General features: G+C 38.7%; 1 long non-coding RNA gene across 3 annotated transcripts in view; it reads left to right on the top strand.

Annotated features, from left to right (window-relative positions):
- LOC103243476 (uncharacterized) overlaps positions 1–13,829 on the top strand; it is a 338,326-nt gene that overhangs the window by 279,874 nt on the left and 44,623 nt on the right. For all 3 annotated transcript variants that reach the window (XR_012088911.1, XR_012088910.1, XR_005238761.2), the window contains one exon: positions 370–475. This is a non-coding gene — a long non-coding RNA (uncharacterized lncRNA). The remainder of the gene's footprint in view (positions 1–369; positions 476–13,829) is intronic.

The following is a 13,829-nucleotide window of genomic DNA, read 5'->3' as shown; positions in this document are numbered from 1 at the left end:
GTCGATCGCTGTCTGCAAATCATGGGGGACGATTTTTATAATGTGAATGTATCTTTTGTTGTCCAAGAATGTCCTGGTCAGGTGAAATATTGGAAAGGGATTAGAAGGTAGGACTCATCTGGGGAAGGAAGTCCCATCTGTAATGAGGATGACTCTAATCCCGTGTGTGCATCTCGGAGGGTGGGGTAGATGGTCAGATCCCAACAAGTTCTAAACTCTTTGTCAGATCTTATTCCACAGCCTCCAGTGAAAGTACTTACCCATGACTCACTGCCTTTAAAGGGTAAAAACACATTTTGCTGTATGTCTTACAGTGTAGGTATTAAGTGTAGGAAGTTTTGATTTACCTTTTTTTTTTGTTTTTGACAGAGTCTCACTCTGGAGTATAGTGGCATGATTTCGGCTCACTGCAGCCTCCACCTCCTGGGTTCAAGTGATTCTTCTGCCTCAGCCTTCCGAGTAGCTGGGACTGCAGGTATGTGCCACCACACCCAGCTGACTTTTGTACTCTTAGTAGAGACAGGATTTCACCATGCTGGCCAAGATGGTCTGGATCTTTTGACCTCATGATCCACCCGCCTTGACTTCCCAAAGTGTTGGGATTGCAGGCGTGAGCCACCGTGCCCAGCCTGATTAATCTTTGATCATCAAAATTGCATGATGGGTTTTTCATTTACACAAGCATTTGTTATATATAAAGAATATTTAGAATTATTAAGCCTTCAATAACATGCATCCAAGATGTTCTACTGGGTATTCTGGGTGTAGAACAGACAAACCCTCACCTTTTTCTTGCAGGTACTTGCATAAGACACTTGGATAGAAATGAAAAGAATTACAACTATTTTCATTAAATAACTAAAATAAAAAATGTATAGTATGTGGATAAGTTCCATACACCCTCAGGGTATGTATATTACTTGTGAAGTATTGATTATGTAGGAGGCATTGTATCAAATATCTTATATTTGTTTCATTTTCACACTTTAATATGACCTTATGAACTAGTTTATATTCTCTTTTAAATTTTTTTAATTTTTATTTATGTATTTATTTATTTATTATTATTATGCTTTAAGTTCTAGGGTACGTGTGCATAACGTGCAGGTTTGTTACATATGTTTACTTGTGCCATGTTGGTGTGCTGCACCCATCAACTCGTCAGCACCCATCAACTCATCATTTACATCAGATATAACTCCCAATGCAATCCCTCCCCCCTCCCCCCTCCCCATGATAGGCCCTGGTGTGTGATGTCCCCCTTCCCGAGTCCAAGTGATCTCATTGTTCAGTTCCCACCTATCAGTGAGAACATGCGGTGTTTGGTTTTCTGTTCTTGTGATAATTTGCTAAGAATGATGGTTTCCAGCTGCATCCATGTCCCTACAAAGGACACAAACTCATCCTTTTTTATGGCTGCATAGTATTCCATGGTGTATATGTGCCACATTTTCTTAATCCAGTCTGTCACTGATGGACATTTGGGTTGATTCCAAGTCTTTGCTATTGTGAATAGTGCCGCAATAAGCATACATGTGTATGTGTCTTTATAGCAGCATGATTTATAATCCTTTGGGTATATACCCAGTAATGGGATGGTTGGGTCATATGGTACTTCTAGTTCTAGATCCTTGAGGAATCGCCATACTGTTTTCCATAGTGGTTGAACTAGTTTACAATCCCACCAACAGTGTAAAAGTGTTCCTATTTCTCCATATCCTCTCCAGTACCTGTTGTTTCCTGACTTTTGAATGATCGCCATTCTAACTGGTGTGAGATGGTATCTCATTGTGGTTTTGATTTGCATTTCCCTGATGGCCAGTGATGATGAGCATTTTTTCATGTGTCTGTTGGCTGTATCAACTGGAAAAATTCCCTTTGAAAACCAGCAAAAGACAGGGATGCCCTCTCTCACCACTCCTATTCAACATAGTGTTGGAAGTTCTGGCTAGGGCAATCAGGCAAGAGAAAGAAATCAAGGGTATTCAGTTAGGAAAAGAAGAAGTCAAATTGTCCCTCTTTGCAGATGACATGATTGTATATTTAGAAAACCCCATTGTCTCAGCCCAAAATCTCCTTAAGCTGATAAGCAACTTCAGCAAAGTCTCAGGATACAAAATTAATGTGCAAAAATCACAAGCATTCTTATACACCAGTAACAGACAAACACAGAGCCAAATCATGAATGAACTTCCATTCACAATTGCTTCAAAGAGAATAAAATACCTAGGAATCCAACTTACAAGGGATGTAAAGGACCGCTTCAAGGAGAACTACAAACCACTGCTCAGTGAAATAAAAGAGGACACAAACAAATGGAAGAACATACCATGCTCATGGATAGGAAGAATCAATATCATGAAAATGGCCATACTGCCCGAGGTAATTTATAGATTCAATGTCATCCCCATCAAGCTACCAATGAGCTTCTTCACAGAATTGGAAAAAACTGCTTTAAAGTTCATATGGAACCAAAAAAGAGCCCGCATTGCCAAGACAGTCCTAAGTCAAAAGAACAAAGCTGGAGGCATCACGCTACCTGACTTCAAACTATACAACAAGGCTACAGTAACCAAAACAGCATGGTACTGGTACCAAAACAGAGATATAGACCAATGAAACAGAACCGAGTCCTCAGAAATAATACCACACATCTACAGCCATCTGATCTTTGACAAACCTGAGAGAAACAAGAAATGGGGAAAGGATCCCCTATTTAATAAATGGTGCTGGGAAAATTGGCTAGCCATAAGTAGAAAGCTGAAACTGGATCCTTTCCTTATTCCTTATATGAAAATTAATTCAAGATGGATTAGAGACTTAAATGTTAGACCTAATACCATAAAAACCCTAGAGGAAAACCTAGGTAGTACCATTCAGGACATAGGCATAGGCAAAGACTTCATGTCTAAAACACCAAAAGCAACGGCAGCAAAAGCCAAAATTGACAAATGGGATCTAATTAAACTAAAGAGCTCTGCACAGCAAAAGAAACTACCATCAGAGTGAACAGGCAACCTACAGAATGGGAGAAAATTTTTGCAATCTACTCATCTGACAAAGGGCTAATATCCAGAACCTACAAAGAATTCAAACAAATTTACAAGAAAAAAACAAACAACCCCATCAAAAAGTAGGCAAAGGATATGAACAGACATTTCTCAAAAGAAGACATTCATACAGCCAATAGTTTATATTCTTATTAGTCTTTTAGGGGAATAGTCAAAAGAAGAATTAAAAAGTTAAAGCAAACAAACAGAAAACTTGTCCAAGATTAAAAAGAAAGCCTAATATGTCTTAGTGTAGCCAAGACAGCAGTAAAGAATAAAATTTGCTAAGCTTGCTGGAACTGTTTTATCTTTGGAATGTTTCATCTTTTTTATCCACTCTGCACACTCCTACTCATGTGTCAAGACCCAGTTAAAATATTTCCTCCTCAATAATATCTTTCTTGATAAGCTAACCCATTCATGTATCATTCTTTCCTGCCTTGTGCTCATAATTTGATACATTCTACTGTATCATAGTCATTTACTCCTGTCATTCCACCACGTGCAATGCAAATACCCTGAAGGCATGGGCTATGGCATTTATTTTTGTTACCATGATACTCAGCACAGAGAACACTGGTGGTAAATATTTGTAGAGTGAATGAAGGCTTTTTGATGACATAAAGTCATATACGGTCCTTTAAAAATGTACATATCTTTTGACTTCTGGATAAAAGAGAGGAAAACATTCCAAACAAAGAGATCATAGTTTCATTTCAGGAAGACTAAACTCATTTATGTGGTAGTAACATGTCACCTGATAAACAACCTATGTGGAAAGTTGTGGAAGTTAACAGTCAATTTGTAGAATGAGACTTGTTTATAGATAACCAGGACTACAGTGTTTAACATGCATGCCTATATTCACACAGTAAAAAGACAGGAAGGAGGTAAACCTCAAATGGTAGGACTGATTCTCCTTTACCTCCTGACTTCCTCATTTTACTCTTATTGATTGAAATAACTATTATTTCCAGTTTGATATCAGTCAGCCAAAAATATTTGCTGATCATCTGTTGTCTTAGCTTAAATTCTACCCAATGCAAACCTTGAGAAAAAGACTTGGGTGCACATAATTTATCTGGGGGATGATCCCAGGAAGCACAAGTAAGGAAATGGTGACAGTAAGACAGGAAAGATAGAAAATCCCAAGAATGTTTGTGTTAATGGTAGGGCCCCCACTGTGGGCAGCTCGGGATGAACCCCGGGGAAAGGCCTGAAGCTGGAGGCACTTGGCCACCATGATTGCACACCTACAAAATCCTGGAGAGTCAGCTGGGTATTAGTATTAATCATGAGATCAGATAAAATATGAACTTATACTAACCTGTAGACTTTTTATACACTAGCAATAATTCTCTCTAAAATTTAATGGAGAGAAATCACACACCGGGGCCTATTGTGGTGTGTGCATGTGGGGGAGGGATAGCATTAGGAGATATACCTAATGTAAATGACGAGTTAATGGGTGCAGCACACCAACATGGCACATGTATACATATGTAACCAACCTGCACGTTGTGCACATGTACCCTAGAACTTCAAATATAATAAAGAAAAAAAGAAAAATGTGCTCACAATTCTCAAGAGTAAATAGAAAAATATGTAAGTAAATCTGCCAAGCCTATATGAAGGAAAGTGTTAACATTTCCTGAAGGATATAAAATAATGTTTGAATAAATGTCAGAACAAGTGATGCGCAACCAAAGCCAGGTTTTCGAATAAATACATACATGTGTTACACATGCATTTAATGAGGATGTATCTCAATTTGTAACATTAGGTATTGAATGGGATCGGCAAAGACCATGATGGGAAACTTACTTTTGGTCACGTTCTTTTGTATCGTCTAAATGTTTAAAGAGCATATATTTGTGTATAAATGATATAAAAGTCCTTAGAAAATAATAAATATGATTTATAAAAATTCATAATTTTTTCTACAGATTCTGTTAAATATATTTTCTGCTCTTTTGTTTACATTCTTATTTCTTTCATGAACTAAAATATTAAAAGTACATTTCAGTCAGTCATATGAGCTCTCAAATTAGCTATCATGAATTTCACATTGTTCCGGGGGACAGGCTGGGTTCCCCAGGAAGCAGACACTGAGATGGAGAGCAACATGCAGGAGGTTTATTGAAGCATGTTCTTGGGATTAACACTGGGGAGAGGAGGGGAGGGAAGGAGAGGGGAGGGGAACAGAAGGGAAAGTGAAAGGGAAGGGTAAGGGGAGGGGAAGGGAAGGGAAGGGATGCGAAGGGATGGGAAGGGAAGGGAAAGCAAATGGACAGAAAGATCCGTTTTGACACTGGGATAAATGAAACCGCAGGGCAATCTTAGTGGAAGTCTCAGATGAACCTATAGGGAGTTCTGGAGATGAGATGATCCACTAAAGGCATCCCTAGTTGGGGAGAAATGCGAGTCTTTATAGTTCCATCCTAAAAACTGGGCATGACTTTGGACAAAAAGAAACAAAAATCAGTCTCCAGCATACCTATTTTCACCAGGTGTGCTTCCTTCATTTCCATCACCTGCCTGGCCCTGAAGGTGGTCCCCTCTACATGGCAGCATGAACTCCCCACTGAAACTCTGCCAGTCAGAATGAAGCACATCCACTGTGTTTGTGTTGAGGTTTCATTGCACATGACTCAGTAAAAAATACATGGACTATGCTAAACCACCTATTAGCTGCTTTTACTGGCAAAAAGAAGAAGAAGGAGAAGGAGAAGAAGAAGAAATTAAAAGACAGTCTTTTAAAAGATCACAGCTCTCTTCACAATAGTAAAGACATGGAATCAGTCTAGGTGCCCATCAATAGTGCATTGGATAAAGAACATGTGACATCTTCACACCGTGGAATACAACACAGCCATAAAAAAGAATGAAATTATGTCCTTTGCAGCAACATGTAGGTGGCTGGAGGACATTATCTTAAGCAAATTATTCCAGGAACAGAAAACCAATATTGCATGTTCTCACTTACAAATGGAAACTAAACATTGGGTACACATGGACACAAATATGAGAACAATTGGGGACTCCAAAAGGGGGGAGAGAGGGAGAGAGGAAGGGCTAAAAATGACCCATTGCTCACTACCTGGTGACAGAATCATTTGTACCCCAAACCTCAGCATCACACAACATGTAACAAATATGAATATGTACTCTTTGATTCTAAAATAAAAGTTGAAATTATTTTTTAAAAGAGAATGAATTGTGTTCAATCTTCCCAGAACGTTTCCCCTGTTGTTACATTCATGGATATTTCATGACTTCAGCTTCACTCTTTTTGTCTAAAGACTACAAAATGACTAACTGATTTGACTAAACCTGAAAAGACTTTTCTAGAAAAAAACTAGGCAGTGATCGATGTCAGCTGACCTCTGTTGGAAGTTTGACTATTCTGTGCTGTCTGCCCTACAGGAGTAATTAAATGTAATCACCCAGAACCCAAATATAAACCCCTTTTTAAAAAGAGAATAACAGCCATATTCAGTTTTCGATGCCAATAGAATAGAGGTTTATTTTGGTATATGGAAATAACAAGGTGCAAAAAGGTTTGCGAAAGACTTTAAGAGAGAGACTTCACTGGACTTCAAGGTCGGAGGCATTAAGGTCTGTGGCCCTACAAATGATGGAGGCAGTCTTCAAATTCCTTAGGCACGATGAATAAATGTCCTGAAGTCAAAGAGGTGGGGGGATGTTGGAGGGCAATTTGTCAATTTATTAGGAGATTGTCAATGAATTCATTTGGAAGGCAGGGAGTTTGGACAAAAGGTAGAATGAAAATACAGAATTTCTAAGGATGAGGCTTGCTTATGGGACACATGTTTCAAAAGAGAGCCCTCATCTGTAGGAAAGGAGGTAATAAGGAACTGGTGTGTTCATGGCAGAGCTTTAGCAGCAAGAGGAGGCACAACACAAGGGGCGGGGGCAGGTGGAGATGACACAGGTTGGGCGATAGCAAGTGGTGTGGCAGGAGACTCGGCCACAGACTGGACGCAGGCAGCAGCAGGGGCGGCAGCAGCTGGATTCACAGCAAGAGGGACGGCAGCAGCTGGAGATGCAGCAGCTGGGGCGGCAGCAGGTGGGCTGGCAGCACACAGACTGGCAGCACTGGGGCCTGCAGCAGCTGGACACACAGCAGCTGGGACGGCAGCAAGTGGTCCTGCAGCAGGTGGTCTGGCAGCACTGGGGCCTGCAGCAGCTGGACACACAGCAGCTGGGGCGGCAGCAGGTGGGCTGGCAGCACACAGATTGGCAGCACTGGGGCCTGCAGCAGCTGGACACACAGCAGCTGGGGCGGCAGCAGGTGGTCCTGCAGCAGGTGGTCTGGCAGCAGCTGGGGCGGCAGCAGGTCTCCAGTCCACAACCCTGGTCAGAGCACACAGAGCCACAACAGGAGTTGACCATGGTGTCAGAGGGAGGAGGTTCTCAGTGGGTTTCTAGGAGAGTGAGTATTCTGAGTTTGATCTCTCCTTGCTCTCTCTTTTGCTTTTATACCCTGCTAAGAGCTACTATGACCATGTGAATAATCTTGTGGTTTGCACATTACTAATAGAGAATCAGCTCTTTTTCAGTAAATTAGATAGTTGTGCTTATCTGGTAAATATTTCTATAAATAGAAAAGGCACCATTTCCTTTTCCTGTTGTATTCTGAGCTATCCAATTTGGTTAAGCCAAGTGAATCAGCTCTCATTCTCCTTCCTTCATCTGATGTGTCTTCTGATGTGTAGACCCATTACATGACATTGTTTGATTGGACTCCATAAGTGTTAATTCTTTATTTATTTGACTCCTGGATCATAAGTTGAGAATAGATTTTATAATGACTAAATCTCCTCCGCTCTCAAAGAGGTTAAAAATAAATCACATAGAATGTGGGTAGGAAAATGGGATGAAAGATTTGGGGGGTGATGGGAGGTAACTTTTGTATAATAAGGAACACTGTGATTGCTTTGAATTTTGTGACTAGTCAGTGAGATGGAAAAGATCCCACTGAGATTCCTGTCTGTTTCATGTTATTGAATCTATTCAGCTTGAAATAGATATACTGCAATGATTCATTGCTTTTAAAAGTAAAAACACATCAGCATGATGGGTCCCTTTATAAATTATTATTGGCATGTTCTTCAAAGATGTGGATCATAGGGAACATTTCTGTTCTATTTTGTTGGTAAGTCAAGATACCCAATGAATATGTTTAACTGAAGTGTTATTGAAAGTATATTTTCTCGTACTCAAAAGCTGTTTTCTCTCACAATGTATGTTGGAGATATTTTGCCTGATACATGGAGAAAAGAAATCAAGCTTTAATTTCTGTCCTACAGATGCTTAAACAAGACAAATAAGAAGCATGTATAGGAAAGGGTTTAGCAACTATTTAGAGAATTGTGTGATTAGTGAACAAAATAACAATTACGTATTTAATCTGTGCACTCCCAGTGAAAGATGAAACAATACTAATAGTTCTAATTTGTTGAGTGCTTATTATGTGTCAGGAATTTTCTGAGTCCTCTATAATTGTTATCTTGTTTATACTTCACAAGGATTCTATGATGTAGACACAATTTTTCTGAATTCTTTACCTCCAAGGTACTTGAGGACCAGATAGATTGAAGTCATACAGTCTATAACAGGGAAAGTGCGTCTCTCCTAGAGTGTTCAAGGAACATTTTGCACATGCACATTTTGCAATTAAATCCCTGCTGGTATTTAAAAACAATTATTTATAATTAAAAAGATGCACGGTATGTTCTCACTCCTAAGTGGGAGTTGAACAATGAGAGCACATGGACACAGGGAAGGGAACATCACACACCGGAACCTGTCAGGGGGTGGAGGACAAAGGTAGGGAGAGCAGTAGGACAAATACCTAATGCATGCAGGGCTTAAAAACTAGATGACGGATTGATAGGTGCAGCAAACCACCATGGCACATGTATAACTACGTAACAAACCTGCACATTCTGCACAAGTATTCCAGAACTTAAAGTAAAATTAAAAAAAAAAAAAAAGCATGATAAGAAACCATCATAAACAAGGTAAAAACCCAAATGACTAAATAATAAAAACAGACTCACAATATATATCACAGACAAAGGGTTAATAATATATAAAGGCTTCTGAGACTGGACACGGTGGCTCACACCTGTAATCCCAGCACTCTGGGATGCCAAGGCGGGCGGATTACTTGAGTTTAAGAGTTTGAGACCAACTTGGTTAACTTGGTAAAACCCTGTCTCTACCAAAAAAAACACAAAAAAAGAAGAAAAAAATTGGCAAGGTGGCATGCATCTGTGGTCCCAGCTACTCAGGAAGCTGAGGTGGGAAGATTGCTTGGGCCCAGGAGGTGGAGGTTGCAGTGAGCCAAAATTGCACCACTGCCCTCCTGTCTGGGTGACAGAAGAAGAAGGAAAAAAGACTTCTGCAAATAGATAGAAAACAGACCAACAGCCTAATGGGAAAATAAAATGCAAATATTTCACCACCATATAAATATACTCAATCTCATGCATTATAAGAGAAAAGAAATAATATGGTATGACACTTCTCACCTGTTAGATTGTCAAAAATGCAAAATCTGACAGCATTCTCTGGAAGTGAGATGATGTGAAAATAGGCGTGCTCACATTTTTCTTGTGAAGGTTTGACAATAGCAGACTTATTCTTTGACTCAGCTATCCCAATTCCATAAAATATCTCAAAGATACTCAGGTAAATATATGAAAGATGTTGCACAAGATGATTCATAACAGTTCTATTTGGGAAAAAACTAAAACCTACAACAATACTGCATACAACCCGGGTGTCCTTCAATAGGGTACTGGTGAATAAACTGTGATGCCTTCCCATGGTGGAGTACTATGCAGCTGTCAAAAGGAATAAGCAGTGTCTCTATAGGCTGCTATAAATTAATTGCCAGTAGATATTGTTAAAAGACAATAAAGCAGTGGAGAAAAATGTGTACAATTGTTCTACAACAATATGTTTTAAAAATCCAGGATATAAATATTGAAAGCATATTTGCTTACACTTTAAAAAATGACAGAAGAATAGAGAGAGAGGAGATGAGAAAACAGGAAAGAGGGACTTCTGTCAAAACATCAAACTGTGCATTTTAAGTATATATCAATTGTAACTTAATGTAGCTGAAAAACAAAGAAAAAAATAATGGAAGAATCAACCATATTTGGTTTTGTTGTTTTTGTTGTTGTTGTTTGAGATGGAGTCTCACTTTGTCACCCAGGCTGGAGTGCAGTGGTGCGATCTCGGCTCACTGCAACCTCCACCTCCCGTGTTCAAGCAATTCTCCACCTCAGCCTCCTGTGTAACTGGATTACAGGCGCCCTCCACGACGCTTGGTTAATTTTTGTATTTTTAATAGAGACGGGGTTTCACCATCTTGGCCAGCCTGGTCTTGAACACCTGACTTCGTGATCCACCTGCCTCAGCCTCACAAAGTGTTGGGATTACAGGCATGAGCCACCGCACCCGACCTATATTTGTTTTTTAAAAGTTGACCCATAGAGGATGGAGGGAATAGAACAGAGAAGATAGAAACAGACACTAGATTATTTTTGAATGTATCTTTTTCTGTAGCTTTGACTTTGCACTCATGTAAATATTTCACATATTTATAAAGATATTAAATTTTAAAAATCTCTCAAAATCACTAAAACCACCACAGCAACAATGGAATCTAACTGTATGTCCAGGCATAACTTCAGAGAAATTAACTATCCCAAGGCCAAAATGTTTTCTTCAAAAACCTGTTAAGTTTGTTTGCAATAACTATACTGTTGTTATTAGTATTGGCAATATTATTCCAAGATTGTTGTGCAAGCATTATGGAATAAAGAAAATGAGTAATTATACCAAGGAACTATTATTTTTGGCAAGGAAGAAAAGAGATTTGGGAAAAAGATATGAGGTTAAGTAAAATCCTGTAATTATCAGTAGAAACGCTGATATACTTTATTTTTTAAGTAATATTTTCTGGTTAGGGACACTGAAAAAGTTGAGGGAAAATAATCAATTTAGTAATACTCATCATTTTTACATTTCAATCTTTGGTCCCAAATGCCATATTCACTACAAAGAACAGGGGTTCCTTGGAGAAATGCTGAATATAAGTGTGGGTAAGGAAATATACAAATGAACCTGGAATATCTTATTATATACAAAACAAACAAATCTACTAGATTCATGTCAAAAGTAGCCAGAGACCAACTTGCAGTTTGTTATTTGAGCACCAATGGGGATACAAACTGGAACCCACAGGTTCATATTGACAGAAATTTAAAAAAAAAAAAAAAACTTCGGTCAGTTTTGAATGATGGTCCATTACCAAGATTAACCAAGAAAAGAGGATAAAAAATCTAAATAAACTCACTAAGAATTGAAACAGGAGCTATTACAACTGACACCACTGAAATACAAAAGATCATTCAAGGCTGCTATGAACACCTTTGCACACACAAACTAGAAAACCTAGAAGAGATGGATGAATTCCTGGGAAAATACAACCCTCCTAACTTAAATTGGGAAGAATTAGCTACCCTGAACAGACTAATAACAACCAGTGAGACTGGTAATTTAAAAATTACCAACAAAAGAAAGTCCAGGACCAGACAGATTTACAGCAGAATTCTACTAGACATTCAAAGAGGAATTGATACCAATCCTTTTGAGGCTATTCCACAAGATAGAGAAAGAAGGAACCCTCCCTAAGTCATTCTATGAAGCCAGCATCACCCTTAATACCAAAACCAGAAAATGAAACAACCAAAAAAGAAAACTACAGACCAATATCTTTGATGAACATAGATGCTAAAATCCTTAACAAAATACTAGCTAACTGAATCCAACAGCATATCAAAAAGATAATCCACCATAATCAAGTAGGTTTCATACGAGGGATGCAGGGATGGTTTAACATATGCAAGTCAATAAATGTGATACAACATATAAACAAAATTAAAAACAACAATCACATGATCATCTCAACAGATTCAGAAAAAGCATTTGACAAAATCCAGCATCCCTTTATTATTGAACCCTCAGCAAAATTGGCATACAAGGGACATACCTTAATGTAAAAGTCATCTATGACAAACCCACAGCCAACATAATACTGATGGGGAAATGTTGAAAGCATTCCCTCTGAGAACGGGAGCAAGACAAGGATGCCCACTCTCACCACTCTTCTTCAACATAGTCTGGAAGTCCTAGCCAGAGCAACCAGACAAGAGAAAGAAATAAAGGGCATCCAAATCAGTAAAGAGGAAGTCAAACTGTCCCTGTTTGCTGACGATATGGTTGTTTACCTTGAAAACTCTAAGGATTCCTCCAGAAAGCTCCTAGAACTGATGACAGAATTCAGCAAAATTTCCAGATACAAGATTAATGTACACAAATCAGCAGCTCTTCTATACACCAACAGAGACCAAGTGGAGAATCAAATCAAGAACTCAACCCCTTTTACAATAGCTACAAAGAAAATACTTAGGAATATACCTAACAAAGGAGTCAAAAGACCTTTACAAGGAAAACTACCAAACACTGCTGAAAGAAATCATAGGCGACAGAAACAAATGGGAACACATCCAATGCTCATGGATGAGTAGAATGTATATTGTGAAAATGATCATACTGCCAAAAGCAGTCTACAAATTCAATGCCATCTGCATCAAAATACCACCATCATTCTTCACAGAGTTGGAAAAACAATTCTAAAATTCATATGGAACCAAAAAGGAGCCCGCATAACCAAAACCAGACTAAGCAAAAGTAACAAATCTGGAGGCATCACACTATCTGATTTCAAACTATACTGTAAGGCCATAGTCACCAAAACAGTGTGGTACTGGTATAAAAATAGGCACAGGGATCAATGGAACATAATAGAGAACTCAGAAACAAACTCAAATACTTATAGCCAACTGATCTTCGACAAAGCAAACAAAAACATAAAATGGGAAAAGGACAGCGTTTTCAACAAATGGTGCTGGGATAATTGGCCAGCCACATGTAGGAGAATGAAACTGGATCCTCATCTCTCATTTTATACAAAAATCAACTCAAGATGGATTAAAGACTTAAACCTGAGACCTGAAGCTCTAAAAACTGTGGAAGATAACATTGGAAAATTCCTTCTAGTTATTGACTTAGGTAAGGATTTCATGACCAAGAACCCAAAAGCAAATGAAACAAAGACAAGTGACTAGGACCTAATTAAACTAAAGAGCTTTTGCATGGCAAAAGAAACAGTCAGTGGAGTAAACAGACAACCCACAGAATGGGAGAAAATCTTCACAATCTATACATCTGACAAAGGACTAACATCCAGAATCCACAATGAACTCAAATCAGTAAGAAAAAAAAAAAAAAATCCCATCAAAAAGTGGGATAAGGACATGAATAGGCAATTCTCAAAAGCAGATAGACAAATGGTCAACAAATATATGAAAAAATGCTCAGAATCACTAATGATCAGGGAAATGCAAATCAAAACCACAATGTGATACCACCTTACTCCTGCAAGAAAGGCCAAAATTAAAAAAAAGAAAAGAAAAGAAAAAAACAAAAACAAAAACAAACCAGTAGATATTGGCATGGATGTGGTGATCAGGGAACACTTTCCACTGCTAATGGGAATGTAAAATAGTACTACCTCTATAGAAACCAGTGTGGAGATTCCTTAAAGAACTGAAAGTAGAACAGATGGCAGAACTACCATTTGATCCAGCAATCCCACTACTGGGTATATATCCA

Source organism: Chlorocebus sabaeus, chromosome 16 (genome assembly GCF_047675955.1).
Source record: "Chlorocebus sabaeus isolate Y175 chromosome 16, mChlSab1.0.hap1, whole genome shotgun sequence".
Lineage (NCBI taxonomy): Eukaryota > Metazoa > Chordata > Mammalia > Primates > Cercopithecidae > Chlorocebus > Chlorocebus sabaeus.
This window is presented reverse-complemented; position numbering and strand designations above follow the sequence as displayed.